At 47.6% G+C, this 19845-nt stretch overlaps 1 protein-coding gene across 3 annotated transcripts in view; it reads left to right on the top strand.

Annotated features, from left to right (window-relative positions):
• The first annotated feature begins 2990 nt into the window (after positions 1–2990).
• The window catches only part of SLC35B4 (solute carrier family 35 member B4), a 186592-nt gene continuing 169737 nt past the window's right edge, over positions 2991–19845 (top strand). For all 3 annotated transcript variants that reach the window (XR_012334080.1, XM_073809952.1, XM_073809953.1), the window contains exons 1-2: positions 2991–3234; positions 18987–19228. The gene's annotated coding sequence lies outside the window, so the exon portion shown is untranslated. The remainder of the gene's footprint in view (positions 3235–18986; positions 19229–19845) is intronic.

Here is a 19845-nt window from a genome sequence, read left to right as displayed (position 1 = left end):
TCATTCCATGGAGAACCAGATTATATCTATTGGGGCTCTCTCTGCTCATTTCCCAAATTTCAGTACCTTTCAATAAAAATTCTTGGAGACCTAGTCACATGTTCAGCTCTGTAGCATGTGCTAAGGGGCACAGAGAGGGAGATCACGCCATCCTCAAGGCACAGATCTACAAAGGATTCCTGGGCTAGTTGCTTGGAGAAGGGAAGCATTTTTAAAAAGTTTTTATTTTTATTGAGCTACAGTTGATTTACAATGTTTCAGGTATACAGCAAAGTGATTCATTTATATATATTCTTTTTCAGATTCTTTTCCATTAGAGGTTATTACAAGAGATTGAATATAGTTCCCTGCACTATACGGTAGGTCCTTTTTGTTTGTCTATTTTATATAGAGTAGTGTGTATCCGTTAATCCCAAATTCCTAATTTATTCCCCCTTCCTTTTCCCTTTGGTAACCATAAGTTTGTTTTCTATGTCTGGGGAAGCATTTTCGAATGATACTTCTGCTTGCCTATTTCACGCACCATGTTCCTACCATCATCCTATTTAACTGCATCTCATTTCTTTGATGTCCTGGAGAAAGGCTGCAAAGGGATAAGGAGATAAGATCTTGGCATCTACAACTTGCTGACTTTCTGTCACTGTAATAAGGATGATTGCTTTCCATGTGTGCACGGGAGTTCTATTTCAAAAGTTTTCCAGATGATTTTCTGTACAGGGTAACATAAGGCAATAACTTCATCGCAGTAGGATAAGGAAGGACAGAACAGGATGTCCAAGGTTGATGTTCCTAAATTGGGCACCCCTTGTGTACGTCCTGTTGGCTCCTGGGAATACTTGGAGGACAGGTAAAAGTTTAGATAGCAAGAAGAGTTTAAGAAGGGAGTTTGTGAGAGTAAACTGACAAGCTCCCACTGTATCCAGAATTCTTCCCCGGACCCAGTACCCACGCCCCCATTTATACGATTAAAATGCTGCTTGGATATTATGGGGCACACATAAACCGCCGGTCTCAGCCCAATCCCTGGCCTGCAGCCTCACCAGAACATTCCTTGACAGTGCTTCTTTGGTTTGGGTGGGCTTGACCCAAGAACAGAGACTGGACACACTTCTAGGCACTGTGGGTCAAACGGAAGTGGGGTGGGCGGCAGAAGGAACCTAGTTCATCTAGTTCATTGCCTGTGAGCAGAGGGGGCGGTCCATCCACGCTCACCCCTGCATTTTCTTTTCCTCCTAAGCTTATACTGCCATGTGATATTTGCTGCCCCCTGCTGGCTACACATGAGTGAAGACATTTTAGTGACTGCAGGAGCCCTTGTTTACTATTGGCAGTTAGACCTTCATAGTAACCATCACCACAGTACTCTGGCCAAAACCGTCAGTGGGGAACTTGTAAAAGCATATCAGGCACTGTACAAAGCTTTTTACATACATTGTCTGATTTAATCTTCAAAGTGATTTTGTGAGATAGGTATTAATATTCCCACTAAACGGAGAATCTGAGTCACAGAGCAATTAAATGGCTTGTGCAAGATCCGTGCTGGGAAATGGCAGGGCTTGGATCCAAATCCCGTTGTGTCAGACTTCAAAGTCCACAGACTGAACCACTCTGCAAATTCACATTCCCAGCAGGCTATATCGTGGATGGGCTCACCTCTCCCATATTCAGTCAACACAGCCAAGCCACAGACCCATGTGCCTCCTTACTGCATCCATCCACACCCTGGCAACCTCCCACATAGTTTTCTCCTCCATCACCAAGCCCACGACCATTCCAGTCTCTTCTTTCCTTCCTGGTCTTCGTACAATGTGTTTCCCTCCCAAACATCCACCCAAATCCAGGGAGCTCTGGATAGAATTCGAGAGGTCCCGGAACTTGGACGGGGAAAAAAATTATGTTCTACTGTGAATATAGAAAACAAACAGAAATGGTACCTATGATTTTGTTGCTAAAAGAAATCACAGGCATTTCTGTATCATGTCACCATTGTCACAGATATCTCAAAATATCATTTAAGCACATCACTCCTTTGAAATTACAATAGTTACTAAATCTGTCATTAGACCTGTTATTTAATTATTAATTAAAAAGCATGTGTATTACTATATCACAGATTTGGTTTTTTCAATATTTTGATTAGCATTCTTTCAAAATTATGGAATTTCTTTGTTATACTGTGCATTTAATGTCATGTACTAAAAAATTCTACTTAGAGGGGTGTCCAAAGTCTTCTGCAGCCTGCCCAGGGGTCCTGGCATGATAAATGGTTAGGATCGCTGCCCTTGATTCTATGCTAGGCTTTGGGTCTCCTGACCCAGATCACATAATATAGCAGTGACAAGCAGTTGCAGTTCTACAAATAGGATGACCATGTGATTTATCTTCCAAACCAGGACCCTTCTGAGTTGAAAGGGGACACTATTAATAATTATACTGGGACAAGTGTAAACTGAGACATTTGGTCACCCCACCCGAATAGCATGCATTCTGGAAACTGAGGAATTAGATAAGAAAATGCCAGGTGATTCAATGTAACTTACAAACATCAACATAAAAACTCACCCTAACTATAAATATTGCTGCTGATAAAACTAGATTATCTCTTAAATTCCAATCAGAAAAAAATATAACGAATATAAAGTATACTGACTTCAAAATAAGTAATTGTAGTATGTAATAATAATATAACATACTAATGTATCCCTTACTGTAGACCAAGCACTGTGTGTCCTAATTGGTAGGTACTATTATTATCCTCATCTTATAAAAGAGGAAAACTTGGCCGGCATCACACAGCTAGAAGGAAGCAGAGCAGAGTCACAAATCCTCACACGCTGGCTGCCGTGTCTGTGCTCCAAGCCATGGCCTCCACTGCCTCTTTGAGACCTTGTAACATCAGGAAATTTCACAATCTGAATGAAATCCAGGAAAATAGCAGATGGAATACAAGAGATTAGTCTTGTTTGTCTCCAGCACTGTACAGGGTAGAAGCTGCTTTTATTCTAAATCACAAGATCCAGTTATTTGAAAGACATTCCCCAGAGCAGAAAGGGGAATCTGGAAGGTTCCCACAGAGCAATTCCTTTAAGACTCCTAAATTGTAAGTAACTCTTCCCAGGCGTTCACCATTTTCCTTTGATTGCAACCGCTAGGTCCTGTTGGAGAGGCAGTGATCAAGAGCATGGGCTTGAAGTTGAAATTCCGGGCACGTATTACCAAGCTGAGCAGCCTTGGGTAAGTCGCGTGGCCTTCTGGCCGCACTTTGCTCATCTGTGGAATGGAAATAATGGTAAACCTCGCCGGTTTTGGTGAGGAGTCAATGAGCCTGGTCAATATGTAATACACAGCAGCAATTATTACTATCATTATCATTTTATTCTAACCATTCTGTCCCCAGACGCATCTCTCTTTATTACTCTGAGTGTTTCCATGTGTTCTTCAGCTTTACTTCCTCTTCAACTATTTTTTCCCCGTTCTGTAGCTATCTTTGGGTGACTGTGGGAACATGTGCTTACACAGCATTTGCACCAGAACTCATTTGGCTGATGCAACGTAAACTCTGACAGCTGGAAGTGAGACCGGGGGGGGGGGTACGTGCTCTCAGGTTTATCCCATCTTCTCGATTTGCCCACTCCGCAATAGCGTTCGTGCCTGAGCTCTTTATTTGCATTTTGCTGAGCTGACATGAATTTTTATAAGTTTGAGGGTGTCTGGAGAATTCGTCAGTATGAATTGAGTTGACAAAAAACGGGATAGATCATTTATCACCTTCGTGGAAACAAGATGAATTTCTGTTTTCAACTGAAATAAGAAATTACAAAAGATTGCTGGGCCTGACCGTGTGAAAAATTAAAATGGTAAAAAAGGAAGAAAATTCAAAATAAAAAGGGAAGACATAGCTTTGGAAATGTTCACATCAATGTGAAAAAGGGTTAATAAGTATGGTTTTATAAGACCACTTTTTAAAAACATTTTGGTTGCATCCTCCATGAAGAAAAATAACATTTTACATCATGACCCACTACATACATTGAAAAAAAAAATTTCACACACAAAAAACTCACTATGTGTGGGATGGTATTTTTGTTTTTATATAATTTTCTTTTTTCTTTCTTTTTTTTTTTTTTTTTGGCGGTACACGGGCCTCTCACTGTTGTGGCCTCTCCCGTTGCGGAGCACAGGCTCCGGACGCGCAGGCTCAGCGGCCATGGCTCACGGGCCTAGCTGCTCCGCAGCATGTGGGATCTTCCCGGACCGGGGCACGAACCCGTGTCCCCTGCATCGGCAGGTGGACCCTCAACCACTGTGCCACTAGGGAAGCCCTCTTATATTTTTATTCTATTATAATTTTTTCATTAATACTGGTCATGAGCCACTTAATCAATTTCATAATCTACTAATGAATTGTGACTTGCAGCTGAAAAAACAGTGATATCAAGAGCTCTTATAAATACATTATTGGATAAAGAATATACGCAGATATTTTTATGTGTAAAACAATTTTTTGCAATTTTTAAAATAGAGAAAAACCATTTTTAAATAGAGAAAAATCTCAGCCTCAGTACTCACCCAAGACATACAAATTATAAGCAATGATAAAATACAATTGCACCAATTAAATTAATCATTATAGTAAAGGTTTTTCTTTAATGCAGTTATTTATTTATACCCCACTTCAATTCAAAACAAATTTGAGGTGGTTTTATCTACCAAAACTGCCAAACACAATGGATGGTAGAATCTATCGATGCAATTTTGAGAAGCAATTTGGTGGTACATTTGTGGAGTCATAAAAATGTTCGTACCCAAAAGTAGTTTCACTTCTGGGAATTTGTCCCAGTGAAGCAGCTCAAAGACAAAGAAAAATCTCTATGCACAACTTTTTATATCATTACTTAAGTAGTAAAACATGAGAAGCCGTCTAAATAGCCAAGAATAACACCATATTTACATAAGCTATACTACATCAATTTAAAACATCTTGCAGCCAATAAGATAACTGTGACTATGAAGCAACCCGAGTAAATGCTCATGCTAACACATGCAAAAGTTATCAAACAAAACTCTCTGCGCGTTCCAGTTACTATGGCTGCATAAAAAATTACCCTAAAGCTTAGTGGCATGAAACAACCATTTATTATGGATCGGAAATCCAGACAGGACACAACTGGATGGCTTATCTGAGGCTCATTAGAGGACACGACTGGCATTTGACACTGGCTGTCAGCTAAAGCCTCAGCTGGATCTCTCAGCCGGGATACCTACACGTGGCTGGAGCTTTCTCAGAATGTGGTAGCTGGGTTCCAACGCTGAGAGTCCCCGGAGAGGGAGCCCGGCAGAAGTCAACTCACCTTACATGACCTAGTTTTGGAAATTATGCAGTGTCACCTCCATCTCCATTCATGGAGACAGTCACAAAATCCCATCCAGTTTCAAAGGGGAAGGAAGAGAGACTCTACCTTGTCACGGGAGAGTGACCAGTTTCTAAACAAGCCTGCAGGTCTCGAAATGCTCCTGTTTTTCAGGAAATACAATCTGCTGAAATCTATGACCTGGTTAGAACCACATAAAAGTCATAAAAGGATTAGGATTAAGACTGGGAAGAAACATGGAAAAATGAAATCTTGATTTAAAAGAAATCCTGTTGGGACTTCCCTGGTGGTGCGGTGGTTAAGACTCTGAGCTCCCAATGCAGGGGTCCCAGGTTCGATTCCTGGTCAGGGAACTAGATCCCACGTGCATGCCACAACTAAGGAGCCTGCCTGCCTGCCACAACTGAGACCAGGTACAACCAAATAAATAAACAGATATTTAAAATAAAAGACATCCGGGCTTCCCTGGTGACGCAGTGGTTGAGGGTCCGCCTGCCAATGCAGGGGACACAGGTTCATGCCCCGGTCCGGGAAGATCCCACATGCTGCGGAGCAGCTGGGCCCGTGAGCCATGCCCACTGGGCCTGCGCGTCCGGAGCCTGTGCTCCACAACAGGAGAGGCCGCAACAGTGAGAGGCCCGCGTACCGCAAAAAAATAAAGAAAGAAAAGAAAAGAAATCCTATTATTGTTTTGGCAGTGTTCTTTGAGTAATAAGTAAAAATTATTAATAAAATTATATGAACAAGGAATGAAGCTGACAAAGCTTCAGAAATCGTTCCCAGGAAAACCCCTGCCCCTTTGACTCCTCCATTTCTAACATCCACTGTTCTCACTTGCAGTTGTCACAGCTTAACCCATTGCATCAGCAATGCCCCTCCTCTTATGAGAAGTGGATCTGAAGTCGAGGCCCAAGCCTCCAGGGGGCAGGTGCATCCCCCTTGCATCTCGCCCTCCCAATCCTTCATCACTGGATGTCTCCCCAGTTGGGTAGCCTCATCTACCGGTGACCTCACTTTTTAGTTAGTAAAGGAAAATGGAAAGGGGGACATGTCTCATGTATTAATAAACCCTTGTCTCCACCTGAGAACACCCGTGTCCTCACTTGTCTTCCTTCCTGGAGATAGAGGTCCCTGCTTCCTTCACCGGGTCAGTCTTTCCACCTTGTTCTCCTGATCCCCTTTCTCATCTTCTCCACACGATGTCCTGCTCAGCCATCACACTCCAGCATCCTCTCTCTCTCTCTCTCTCTTTTTTTTTTTTTTCTAGCATTTTTAATCTTTTCTCATCGACTGGATCCTTTCTCTCTACCTACAGTCACAGCCAGGTCCTTTTACTCCCATTCATGCTATCCTCTCATATTGTCATCTGATGTATTCTTACTTGCCTACCCCATTAACAAACTTTCAAAGGAAACACTTACTCTGGCTGTTTCCATTTCATCACTCACTCACTCCTTAACACCAGTGATTTACCTGACGGGTTTCTTTCCCATCACTACCTCACCTGGCCTCTTAAATGTCATCTTGATCTCCTAATTGTCAAATCAAATGACCCTTTCTCCATTTCATCCTCCCTTCCCTTTGCAACATTAAGTTGCCTTGTTCACCATTTTCTCCCTATAACACAAACTTCCAGACTTCCCCAGCCCCACTCTCTCTAATTTCTCCCTCACATCTTTGACCAAATTTTCTGCTTCTTCAGCTCACTGTTCTCATTCCACTCACATTCCTTGGCTACATCCAACTATTCCAGAGCTTCTTCTACCACCTAGTCACTCCTCCATGGATCTGGGTACTTAACTCATACCACGTCTTGGATGTGCAGTATTAAAAATTCAGTTTTCAATGAGGCCTGTAACTGATGAAGTGTAATCAGCTAGGATAACTATAAAAGCCCTTTAGGTGTCTTCAGTCTTTCTTGGTCTAAAATGCTCAGTTGTTCAGCTAGCCTGGCCTGTCTCTGCTGGGAGAAGAGGCCCCTGGCCTGGGGTGTGCTGGTCCAGCTCTCCAGTGGGGTCCCTTGCTCTCCAAGACGATGCTTTATTCTGGCCTCGTGTGCTTTCATGGCCTCAGATCTTGAATAGCTGCTGTCTCGCTTGAGTTCTGCTCATTCAGGGCCTGGGGAGGTCTTGGGATGACAGGGCCCCATCTTATTTATTTATTTATTTTATTTATTTTATTTTTGGCTGCGTTGGGTCTTCGTTGCTGTGCGCGGGCTTTCTCTAGTTGTGGCGAGCGGGGGCTACTCTTCGTTGAGGTGTGTGGACTTCTCATTGTGGTGGCTTCTCTTGTTGCGGAGCACGGGCTCTAGGTGCACGGGCTTCAGTAGTTGTGGCTCGCGGGCTCTAGAGCGCAGGCTCAGTAGTTGTGACGCACGGGCTTAGTTGCTCCGCGGCATGTGGGATCTTCCCGGACCAGGGCTGGAACCCATGTCCCCTGCATTGGCAGGCGAATTCTTAACCATTGCGCCACCGGGGAAGTCCAGGGCCCCGTCTTAACTGTCACTGGCCGGGGACTCCTTAGCCCCCGCTCCATCCTGCTTCTCCCTTAAATCTCCTGATCCAGAAGAGGGCAGGGGGGCGTGCTTTTTCTATACCTCCCTATGTCATATTTACCCTTCCCCAGATGTCCACGTGAGCCTTAAAAACAGGGCAGGAGACTCACTGTTGATGAACCAATGGGGAAAGAGGGAAGGAAAGGAATTTGGTGAATCCTCCCTCAAGATACTATCCTGGCTTGAAGACTCCTGTCCTGCCACATAATCCTATATTGAAAGTCGAAAGTTGACTGTCAACTTCGCCTTTCACTAGGCAATCCTATAAAAAATTCTCTCTCTAACCAGACATATGGCTGCCTTTGGCAGACTGTGTGTAAAAGTCATAGACTCATGAAGACAAAAGAGAAAATCATATACAATTTCAAATCATTCCAGGAGTTATATTCTTTTTTTTGCGGTACGCGGGCCTCTCACTGTTGTGGCCTCTCCCGTTGCGGAGCACAGGCTCCGGACGCGCAGGCTCAGCGGCCATGGCTCACGGGCCCAGCCGCTCCGCGGCATGTGGGATCTTCCCGGACCGGGGCACGAACCCATGTCCCCTGCACCGGCAGGCAGACTCTCAACCACTGCGCCACCAGGGAAGCCCCAGGAGTTATGTTCTCGAATCACTAGATCCATCCCGACCCCAGCGGCTTCTCCGACCTCTAGCTTTTACGATCTCACTGCCTATTGGACATCTGCAAACACCTCTAAAGCCAAACTCATCATTTTCCCTCTACAAACCCCCTGGGTTTGCTGGTAGATCCTCGGGCAAGTTACTTTGTCGCTCTGTACCCCAGTTTCGCCATCTATAAAATGAAGGCTATAATAATACCTTAGAACTGTTATGAGGATTAGGCAAGATAACATGTCCGAACAGCCCAGGGTGCTGCCTGGCATGTGCAGGTGCTATGAAAATGCTTTGCATGCCTCAGTCTGAATGGTCGTCAGCGGGAATGATGACTCCTGCACACACAGTCCATTGCATGGGCCCCAGGCCTTCCCTGCCCACCTCGTGCCCTTCTGTGATAAGGCTAAGTTGTCAGGCACGTCGTCCCTCCAGGGCAAGATTTCCAGCACATGTCCATGGCAGAGATGTGCCTCACTGGGCGGACATGCCCCGTCTTGGTGACTGACTCATGATCCCTCTGCCTGGAATAGCCGCCACCCCACACCCACCCTTCCAAGTCCTATCCACCTTCACTGGCCATGCTTCCTCACAGCCCAGCCACAGGATTCCCTTCCTCTGGGTCCAGGATGCTCGTGTCTGTATCACTCACTTGGCGACTGTATGTAAAAAGATAACAAGATCCTGGGTACCAGCAGGTCTAAAGCCAAGATGACCCCAGAAGATGGCCTAGCAGGGATGGGATAATATCAAGACTCAGATGAGGCTTTGCACTCAGGTATCATGCCAGCCAGGCTCTGAGGCAAGCTTTGGAGTACCTCTGAGGGGAGCTAGATTGCTCTGTTTGAGAGTCAGAGCCTATCTGATGGGGACATTTGACCCAGAGGAAGTACATTTCTGCCAGGCCATTCTGATCTGTCCCACAGGCAGACCCCGCTGTGTCCTATGGGACCGGCAGGACTGAATTGCTAACCCCAGCTGCTCGTGGCCACGGAAAGCCATGCCCTCCAGAGGACAGGTCTCCCCTGGAACCCTCAGTTTCTAGAGTGGCTTGTCAGGGACCATTTCTTTGGGCTTCTGTCTTTTCCTTCCACTTCCTCCTCTGCTGGCCTGGCTCCACCAAGCCTGCCTCAGGCCTACAGTTAGAAAGTGCCTGGACAGGATTCCATGGACAGACACTACTGTGGCTTCATGGTCCTTTGGGGGGTCAGGTGCTGCTACAGACCCCTTCTGACCACTAATGTCCCTGCTTCACAAGCCTAAGACCAATATTAAAGGGTTAATAATCAAAAAATATATAGCAACATGGCTAGTGGGCTATTTCCTTAAAGTACCAGGGCACCGGAACAGGGCCAGATGCTGTTGCAGAGAGAACAGACCTCACACGCCCAGTCTCCCCTGCCCCACCCCTGGCTCTGAGAACATTCTGGGGAGCTGAGCCTGGAGGGCTGCTTCTGCTGGTTGGGGCAGAATTCAGCAGCCTCCTGCAGCATTCAGGCTGGGATTTGCACCCTGCTGAGTGTGGAGTCCTGTGAGCTCCTGTCCCACACATGGATCTGAATTCACAGACTGACTGAAAAGAATTCCCCGGGGAAAAAAAGGGAAGCAAATTCTAACCTCCATTGTGTCTCAAGAATGAAAAAGCATGTCCTAAAATTCGAGTGACCCCAGACAAAGCCAAACTGAAAAGCCCTTGGAAGAGACCGCTGGGCACATTCTGAGAGAGGAAGAGAGTGGCCTGTGACCCAGGCCAGACCCTGCAAAACCCAGGTGCCCACAGGCCCAGGGCCGGCTGGAGCCTCAGCCACGCCACCCTGCACACTGGCCTTGAGAGAAATGGCTGTGTGTGTGTATGCGTGTGTGTGTGTATGTGTGTACATGTGTTTATGTGTGCATGTATGTGTTTGTATATGTGTGTGTATGTGTTTGTATGTGTGTGTGTGTATGTGTACGTGTGTATATGTGTGTATATGTGTGCGTATGTGTGTGTGTGTAAAAGAGAGGGACACAGAGCCCTACCCTCAGAGGTGCAGCACCTGTGGCCTGGCCCCCCCCCGCTGAGGAATCCCCTGAGGGACGAGGACAAAGAGGCCACCAGCAGAGCCTCTCGCCTCACGGGCCTGTAGGCAGATCTGCCAAGGGCCGTTCCAAGGTCACAGGCACAGGCCACGGTGGGTTCAGGACCTCTGGGGGCCTCGGGCTGCCAGGGGCTTGAGAAGTGCGGGCAGCAAGGAGCCCCCAGGACTGAATCGCAAACATTTGTGAGCACTTTTAGCAAAACTCGGAGATACTCAGGGTGAGGCCATCTGCAGGAAGATCGGGCTCCCCAGACTGAGGGGCCGGGCTCAGGGGTGTCGGTCGTAAGGTAACTGTAAGCTGCTCGGTGATCCCAGGCCGAGGAAGACTGGGGCCTGGGGTGAGCCCCCTCCCTGTGTTTCCGACCCGTGGGGGTGACCTGCCCTTGGGCTCTGTGGTCCCCAACCAGACGCTCCAGCCCCACTGACAGCAAAACACCCTCCGCTCCCTGGAGAGCAGAGTTTCTGTACATGGCGACTCTCCTCTCCTCCCACCCCACCCCCATGCCACCTCCCAAGGAGCTTCTGCTCAGTGGGGATGACGGCCTCTCCCCTGGGCTCAGTGAGTCCTCTCTGAAGCCACAGAAGGGCCTGGACTGGCCTGGCCTCCCAGGTGTCTGACGCCAGGTGGCCGGTTCTGTGGTCACGCACGGGCCTTCCAGCCTGACACCTGGGTCATAGGGACAGGTTACTGCTCCGACTGGGAGGCTGAGGTAGCCGGGTGGTGGATACGGTTTCTACAGGATCTAACCCTCGGTAATTCTGGGATGACTTGGACAGTAGCGCCCTGGGAGGCTGCCCAGGACTCCTCTGCCGGTGCCCAGCCTGGACGTGGCTTCATGGAAGGTGCAGGGCTGGGCCGCTTCCCCACTCCGGCCGGGGCTTGGGGGGCCACAGAGAAGCGAAGACACCAGAGGCCTGGGAGGCGGGTCCCACCAATTCTTCCCCCACCTTCAGTCTGTGCTCCAACCACAGTGGAAATCTACACTCTAGTGGAATGGTTTTTTTTTTTTTTTTTTCCTAAAACCTTTGTGCTTTTTTGGTTCCCTAAGTTGCTGAGGAAAAGTTCCTTTTGGAAAATTCCAGCTCAGTCTCAGCTAAACAAAAAGGAAAAGGGGTTTTTCCACAAGGGGTTCTGGGTTGATAGGGGCACACAGAGCCTCCAGCTGCCACTTGTCTGAAAGCTGTAAAGAACCAGAAGCTGGGATGGGCAGGAAGGAACTCCTGGCGGGTGCCAGACCTGAGGTCAGCCTGACGACACCTTGCTTCCCCTCTACCACATCACCTCCCCTAGACGGGGGAAGTCCCACACTCCGACTTGCTCTCCTTCTAAGACCCAGCACTTGGGTTTCATCTGAACCCTAATTATCCAACATATTAAATCAGGTAATAAGATAAAAGCACCCAGTTTGAATTTCTATTCCAAAAGGAAAACCCTCTGACAGGGTTTGGTCCAGGGAATCCTGGAACATTCTTTCACTTTCTCTTTACCCACAAGAGCCACTCTGATGTCTTCTCTTCTCCTCTTCCTTCCCCCCCCCTTTTCTTCGCCTCCTTCTTCAATAAGTATTCAAAGGCTTTTAAAAATTGAGATATAATTCACCATTTTAAAATGTACAACGGAGTGGCTTTTAGTATATTCAGGATTCCAGGTGGGTTTTTATCCCATTGACCTCCTCCCGGGGAGAGAGAGGAAAGGAGCTGGGGCTGGAAGTTTCCCTGACATGCACCAAGGTGGCCCTGGCAGCTGACATCCTAAAGGTTGCTCCAGCCTGGTGACACAGACACACCCCTCTCTAGAATTTCTGGGGAACCTGTCTGTGGAGCTGGAGTCCTGCCATTAATGGGACAGGTGAGTTCTTAGCTAAAGTTTTCCATGTATCGGAGCCTCTTACATCAGTGGTACCGGGATCAACCCATGAGGGGTTGGAGACCCCTGACTCCGTGACGAAATCAAGCCCTGGGTGTGAGCTGACCAGGATAGGGCCCCAGATTCGGGGTCTTGGAGCCAATTGCCGTGAAAAGAGAGTCCTGGGATCCTGGCAGAGCATTCAGAGTCATGAGACTCAAGGCCCTCCTCCTACAGATGGGGAAACTGAGGCCCAGAAACCATAAAATTGCACAACCTGGTAATAGCAGACCCAAGCCCCAGCTCTTCTGACTCTGGGCCAGTGTAATTCACTCAACAGTAAATAGTCGTTGAACCCCTCCTATGGGCCAGGAATGGCTGGAAATCTACATTCAGGGAGCCCACATCCTCCCAGCTCTAGGAAGGGGACCAGGGAGGGCCGAGAGAGGTGGCCACTCCACAATCAGTGGAGGGTTAACCCCGAGAAGAAAACCCCTCAGTAAGGCTTGGCTACCTGCCCGACATCTGCCTCAGAAAGTCCTTTCCTGAGAGCTACTCTCATCAGCTCCTGTCAGCAGCCCCCTCTCCTGGCCTCCATCTCTGGCCTTAAGTTAGTGGCAGAAGCTCCTTGGCGTAGAGTGATGGTGTGTTGGAAACTGGCTCATACCAGCTCATGAGAGCTGATTTTCAGGAATTTTGCAAAAACACACTCATTTTAAAAATTAAACGATACAGACTTATAATTAGATAAATTATATTTGGAACAAAGGTAATACTCAAAACTCATCGTTTCCTAATCATTTTATTACATTTTACTATTACCTATGCTCTTGGCGTGATTGATGACTAAATCTGTGTGGTGAAATACTATAAGATTGTGCATTTCCTCTGTGTTCAGTGATGTCACATTGTGGCTGGAAATAGGCCACGGTGGGGATATTTACACCATGGAAACAGGCAAATGCTACAAATGAAGGTTTTGTTTTGTTTTTACGTTTACCATCCACTAAAAATTCCTCAGACCAGCAAACAAAAATCCCCATCCACATATTCAGCCAGTTGCACATACAGGACTGTGTGTGTGTGTGTGTGTGTGTGTGTGTGTGTGTGTGTGTGTGTGTAGTAATCTGCTCAGGCATACCTCATTTTATTGCGATTCACAGGTATTGCACTTTTTACAAATCGGAGGTTTGTGGCAACCCTGTGTTGTCAGCTGACAGTTACCATTTTTTCCATAAACTATTTTTAAATTAAGGTAGGTGCATTGTTTTTGCAGACATAATGCTATTGCACACTTAATAGACTGCAGTATAGTGTAAACTTGACTTTTATATGCGCTGGGAAACCAAAAAAATTCCTGTGACTCACTTTATTGTGATATCTGCTTTATGGCCGTGGTCTGGAACCGAACCCGCAGTTCTCCAAGGTCTGCCTGTATTCAGGATTCCCTTTCCCTTCAAGTTTCTGTCTGTTTTAAAAAGTGATCATTCTTCTCCTGCTCATTGCCTTCATTTTCTCTTTTTATAGAATGAGCTCAGTGAGGCTTCAGGACTCCTTATTCATGGCTCTGATCCTTAATTTTAACTTTCCCCCGACTCGCCCAGGGTACTTGTTAAACACGCAGACTCCCAGACTCCATCCCCAGAGGGTCTGACTCAGTGGGTCTGGGACAGGAATCTGCACCTTTACCAGGTTTTCCAGGTGATTCTGAGGCATGTGGTATAAGAACAGCAAAATATTTCCTTGTGTCACTGACAAGCTGTAAACAGTAGGGTGTTTATTGCTTTTCCGTCTATAGAGGGTTCATTTCTGCTACTCCATTCCCACTGTCTTTGTCACCCTCACTAGCACAGTTGTTTGACGTTCCTCTGTGTTAGCGTGGCCAGTCCCCGTGAGCCGGCTCCATCAACCACGCTCTGATGAGCCGGGCCTTGGATCAGGTACAGCCCGGTAGCTCTCCGAAGATAATGAAGTTAATGAAAAACCAGCAGTCAAAGCGGTCGTTTGCAGTTTCACCACTTGGTGGCGCCATTGTTCCACTTTCCACTCCGGTCAGTTTTTTTGATGGGCGTCCTGAAAATTCCTGCTTAATTTTGCTGATGGCTTAGAGGGAATATTTGTTGTTGTTCTGATGTGTTTTTCGTCCTCTGTTATAATCTTCGATTCAGATAGACAGTGACACAATGAGGAGCCTAGAATGAGGATTGCGTTTTGAAACTCTCACCCTCACCACAGGTTTTGGGGATACATTTTGGATAGAGTTAAAGAAGATGGTCCCAAAGCATCAACAAAGACCAAGATTAGTGACAACCAAGTCGGGAGGAGCGGACACACACGTCAGCGTCGTGGGGAATCATTCTTCTGCCTTCCCTCTAGGCCCTAACACAGAGCTTACGTATCCATGTAAGGAAGAGACCAAATCGATGATCTCCTGTGTGCCAAGCAATTTTCATCATCTCATTTAATCCTCACCATAACGCTGTATTTTATGTCTCTCCGGAGGGAAAACGGCAGGCCTGAGGAAGATGAGAATCAGAGAGGTCGCTCCAAACCCCACACTCTTTCCACACACAGCATCATCTCTGTTCGTTCACTGATCAAACACTGATAACAAGGCATGTTTGCAAGCAATGCCACTTTGGACAAACCGATGAGGACTTGGGCCTCTGCCTGCCTTTGGGCAGGAAAATATTGAGCCCCCAGCTGCCAAGCAGTGGACACAGTGATTCACTTCTACTGTCAAGGGCGGAGCAGATTAAAAAATAAATGAGAGGAAGGGAAATGTGGGACTTTCTAATGAATGGGCAAACATAGTCCCATCAGCAGCTAAAAGCAATGAAGCAAAATAGAGGACTTTTGAGTGAGCGAGGAGGAAGCCCAGAGGCCCACGTTGCCTTCAGTTTCCTAAGGACACCACCTGTTCCTCTCACACCTGCAGACCTCTGCCCCAAAAGGCACTGGAGGGGCGTCCAGCTGGAGCCACATGGGATAAACAAAATAGATGATGTCCAAGCTCTCTGTATCCATCCCTTATCTCTAATGTGGGTACAGGCAGGAGGGGGTTCCAGGTACAGATAGAACTTTAAAAGGGCTATATTTGGGAAGTACATAGTGTCATTAGGGGGACAATTAAAAGCGCATCCGATCTGGTAGGATGGAGTCTTGTCTGAGCAAAACCATGAGAAGTAACATGTAGAGACTGTTGAACTCAGGCCAATCCCGCAGAGGCTGGAGAAAGCACCCATGTGGTCCTGTTTAGGTGGGCAGCATATTTTATTTTAAATGCCTGCTGGGCTCTTTTGCCTCAGTGTCTTCCATAAGCCTTCCACACATCCAGCTGGCCACCTGACCCCGCTATGGGCAGCATCTAAGACCGTATCACGCCCTTTCCCGAGATCAGCTTACCTTATTCACATCCCTTTCCTCTGCCTCCTGGCAGCCCTACTCTCAGGACTCCAAATCTGCCTAAACAAGGCAAAAAGGGGGAAACTCAGCTAACCAGCGACCAGTTTGGGTGATGTGCAGCTGAGTAACTATTTGATCAATTCGCTTCATACTAAACTATGTATGTCAATGTCATTTAACTGCAGCTTGGAAGGGTTGCACTCTTTGGCCTCTCTGTGGCCACTCATGAGCTGGGCCTTTGCTTCCATGTATCGGTCAACGGCCAAATCCAGATGCGGTATCACTGTGGACCCAGCCCACGTGTGCTGGGCACCACTGACACACTCCGTCCCTCACGTGCTCCCCTGGACAAGGGCTGCTCTGCGCCTGGCAGCCTTCTGGGCACTGGAGGTCACCATGGTGGGAATTAACCTGTAAACGTTACTCAAGATATCAAAGCTCTGCGACCACATTGTCACGGTTCTCCGCAAGTCGTGCACTCAAATGTTGGCACCCAGCGGCCCTGCAGCCATGGCCCGCGGCTCCGCTCCCACAGGACGGCCTGGACTCCCCGCTTGGGCCCCGAGCTGGCGTCTGCTGGCCTCCAGAATGGCATCCCTAGAACTCTCCCTCTCTCTCACTCTATTGCGGCCACACGGTCTTTCTGCTGTTCTTTGAACACAGGAGGTACACGCCTACCTCGGGCCCTTGCGGATTTGTTCCCACAGCCTGGGGACAGATTTTTACCCTAGAAATCCCTAGGGCTTGCCCCCTTGCTGTATTTAGGTCTCAGCTCAGATATTGCCTCAGAGGAAGAAGCCTCTTCTCACCATTTGATGGAAACCAGCCGGCCCCTCCTTTTCTCCCACTTCACTCTGCTCTAATTTGCTTCCTAACACTTTTCATCACCAGCTATTATTTTTTTAAATTAATTTATTTATTTTTGTCTGAATTGGGTCTTTGTTGCTGCGCGTGGGCTTTCTCTAGTTGCAGCGAGCGGGGGCTACTCTTCATTGCAGTGTGAGGGCTTCTCATTGCGGTGGCTTCTCTTGTTGCGGAGGCACGCAGCCTTCAGTGATTGTGGCACGTGGGCTCAGTCGTTGTGGCTCACAGGCTTTAGAGCACAGGCTCAGTAGTTGTGGCGTACGGGCTTAGTTGCTCCGCGTCATGTGGGATCTTCCCGGACCAGGGCACGAACCTGTGTCCCCTGCACTGGCAGGCGGATTCTTAACCACTGAGCCACCAGGGAAGCCCCACTAGCTATTACTTTATAACTTTTCAATTATGTCTTGAGTGCCTGTGTCTTCTGCTAGAGCATAAGCTCCCTGAAGGCAGGGATTTGATATATAATCTTTTTCCCACCATGGGATCCACGAAGATCCGCAGCGCCTAGTATTCTGCAGACTCGACAGCTGCCTGTTGAACGAATGAGTGAGGAGCAGAAGGTCATTCTCCCATGAAACACGATGGGTTCTGGAGAAATTGAAGCCTTTTTGGAGGGAAACAGCCCCAGTCACTCTTTGGCTCTCCGGCTGCAGTGGGAGACCTGTGTTCATGGCCTCATTCCTCTCCTCAGAACCTCCTTCCAAAGTCCACCTCTCAGCGCCACCTGGGAAGCCTGGTCCCTGGATGCCAGCCTGCGGCGGGATCTCACCTGTCTCTGAAGCCTTCCCACCCCCACCCAGCTCTCAGCTTCCTGTTCTTCCCGCCCACCACCCTGGCAAGGGAGCTGCTTCCCCAGCTCCTGCTTTGGTTCAGGTCAAGACCAGCTCCGAGAAACGTGCGTCCATCCTAGACAGCTTTGTTTTCAATGTCCATCACTGACAATGAGGAGGTACAGCCTCACATGGAAAGGCGGGAGAGGGCAGGACGGACCAGAAAGAAGCCATGTGGAGGTGGACTGCCCCTCTTAGACTCTTAGGATTTTTCCTTCTCCAGCTAAGAAGGTGGAGTCACACTCTACTCCCTCCCTGGGGGCAGGGGTGGGTCCTGATGCGACCCCTTCACTCTTCAGGTTTCCTATTTTGGTCTCCAGGTCCCCCTTTTCAGAGGATGGTTCCTGATGACGGCAAAGTCACGACAGACTCCATGTCCTTCTCCTTCAGGTGATGTCAAAGGTGACATTGGGGCTTCCCTGGTGGCACAGTGGTTGAGAGTCTGCCTGCCGATGCAGGGGACGCGGGTTCGTGCCCCGGTCCGGGAGGATCCCACATGCCGCGGAGCGGCTGGGCCCGTGAGCCATGGCCGCTGAGCCTGCGGGTCCGGAGCCTGTGCTCTACAGCAGAAGAGGCCACAGCAGTGAGAGGCCCGCGTACCGCAAAAAAAAAAAAAAAAAAAAAAAAAAAAAAAAAAGGTGACATTGAATGAATCTAGCAAAGGAGTCTTTTATAAAGCTTCTGATTCTGAAATGGAATCATTCATAAAAGACTGAGCAAGATAGAGACCAGATAACCTAGTCTTCTCGGTTGATTAATGAGGAAACAGGGGCACAGAGATCCTAATTGTCATGGAGCTGGTGAGGGGCACAGCTAAAGGCTTGAACTCTCCTGACCCGCTGTCCAGCCCAGCCCTGAGGGCCCACCAAGATGATGCAAAGACAGTGTCTACCCAGTAGGAAGTCTCGTTTCCAGAATGCACATGGGTTCATTCAACCTTGCAAATAACTCCCCCAAATGGTCAAGGCTGCAAACATACCCCATCAGCCTAAATTGCTGCTTAAGGATCTGCCACATTTACTCCAAATTTTCATCCTCTTCCCCCCCTTCATTTCCTTTCATACTCTTTTCAAATCCACCCCCCTACGCCCAAGCTTTCAAATTACTATTTAGAGTTTAGCGTCAGGCCCTCACTTGTACCAATTCAAGACTTGTGTCCATGTGACACCAGGTTATGGTTGGAGGTTATTTCTTCTCCCAGGGTCAGTGCCCTTCTCTCCCCGCAGCTTCCCCTAAGGTCAGTAACTCCTGGGAGCTCTGGCTCTTAATTTGTGAAATCCTCTCCCCCTGGCAGTGTGTGAAGAGGCCATTGAACAGATGGCCTCACATGGCTTCACTTCTACAAAGCCAGTAATAAATTGCATTCCTGGAAAATCTATATTTCAGGAGTCACATTATTTACTTTTCTCATTTATTAATCCTATTAGGAATATTCACTCCAGGAGAAGAATAAAGGTGAAACAAAAAAGCAAGGCAAATGGACAACTCTGAAAAAAACACCCCATTCAAAGGCCTGCTGTTTCCCTCGGGCACTAGCTTATGTATCACCTGTGTGCAAAAAGGACGTCTGACTTGTTGTAGATATGAGAACATCTGCTGCTCAAAGTGGCTTCTGAATCTCCCCACCAAGACCCTGTGATGTCCCAGCCCACGGAGTCCGTTTTTCAAGGTAAGCTGCCGCAAATGTTTCTTTAACGTTTTGGCAGTCGCCCTATCCCACGTTACAGGAAATGTTGAGAAGACAAAATATGGTTAAAAAAAAAAAACCAATGGAAGAGCAAGCAAGCAGGGGCTGTTTAGTTGGCTGGCTGGTGATAATAAGTGTGCAGTTGGCTAAATATTGACCTGAATTCATCAGCAACACGTTGAATGCTACTGCCCTCATTTTAGCCCCAAGCCTGGCACTCAGTAAGCCCGGGATTATTGCTAGCCCACATGCAATCATCATCTGTGGAGGAAACACAGCTCATCCTTAGGGATCAGCTGCCTTTTCTGTTAAAGCATCCCGGCATCTGTGCCTGCTCTAAACTCCTGTTCAATGGGGCTCCACTTCTTCTCCCTAATGTTTGTTAGTTCTCTGCCTATTTTCTATCCCTTATTGGATTGTTAGCTCCACAAGAACTGTGATTTTTATTCACCCTTTTTACGAGTCCCATGGCATTCAGTAGGGGCACGATAAATAAATGATGCAATCATGGAGGTTGGCAGCGCCATATTTTTTGTTTCTTTGTTGGTACATTAGTTTAATTTCTGCTTCCTAACTCTCGTATTGTAACTTTAGAGGTG

Source organism: Tursiops truncatus, chromosome 9 (assembly GCF_011762595.2).
Source record: "Tursiops truncatus isolate mTurTru1 chromosome 9, mTurTru1.mat.Y, whole genome shotgun sequence".
NCBI lineage: Eukaryota > Metazoa > Chordata > Mammalia > Artiodactyla > Delphinidae > Tursiops > Tursiops truncatus.
The sequence above is the reverse complement of the archived record's forward strand: the minus strand, read 5'-3'. Positions and strand labels throughout refer to the sequence as shown.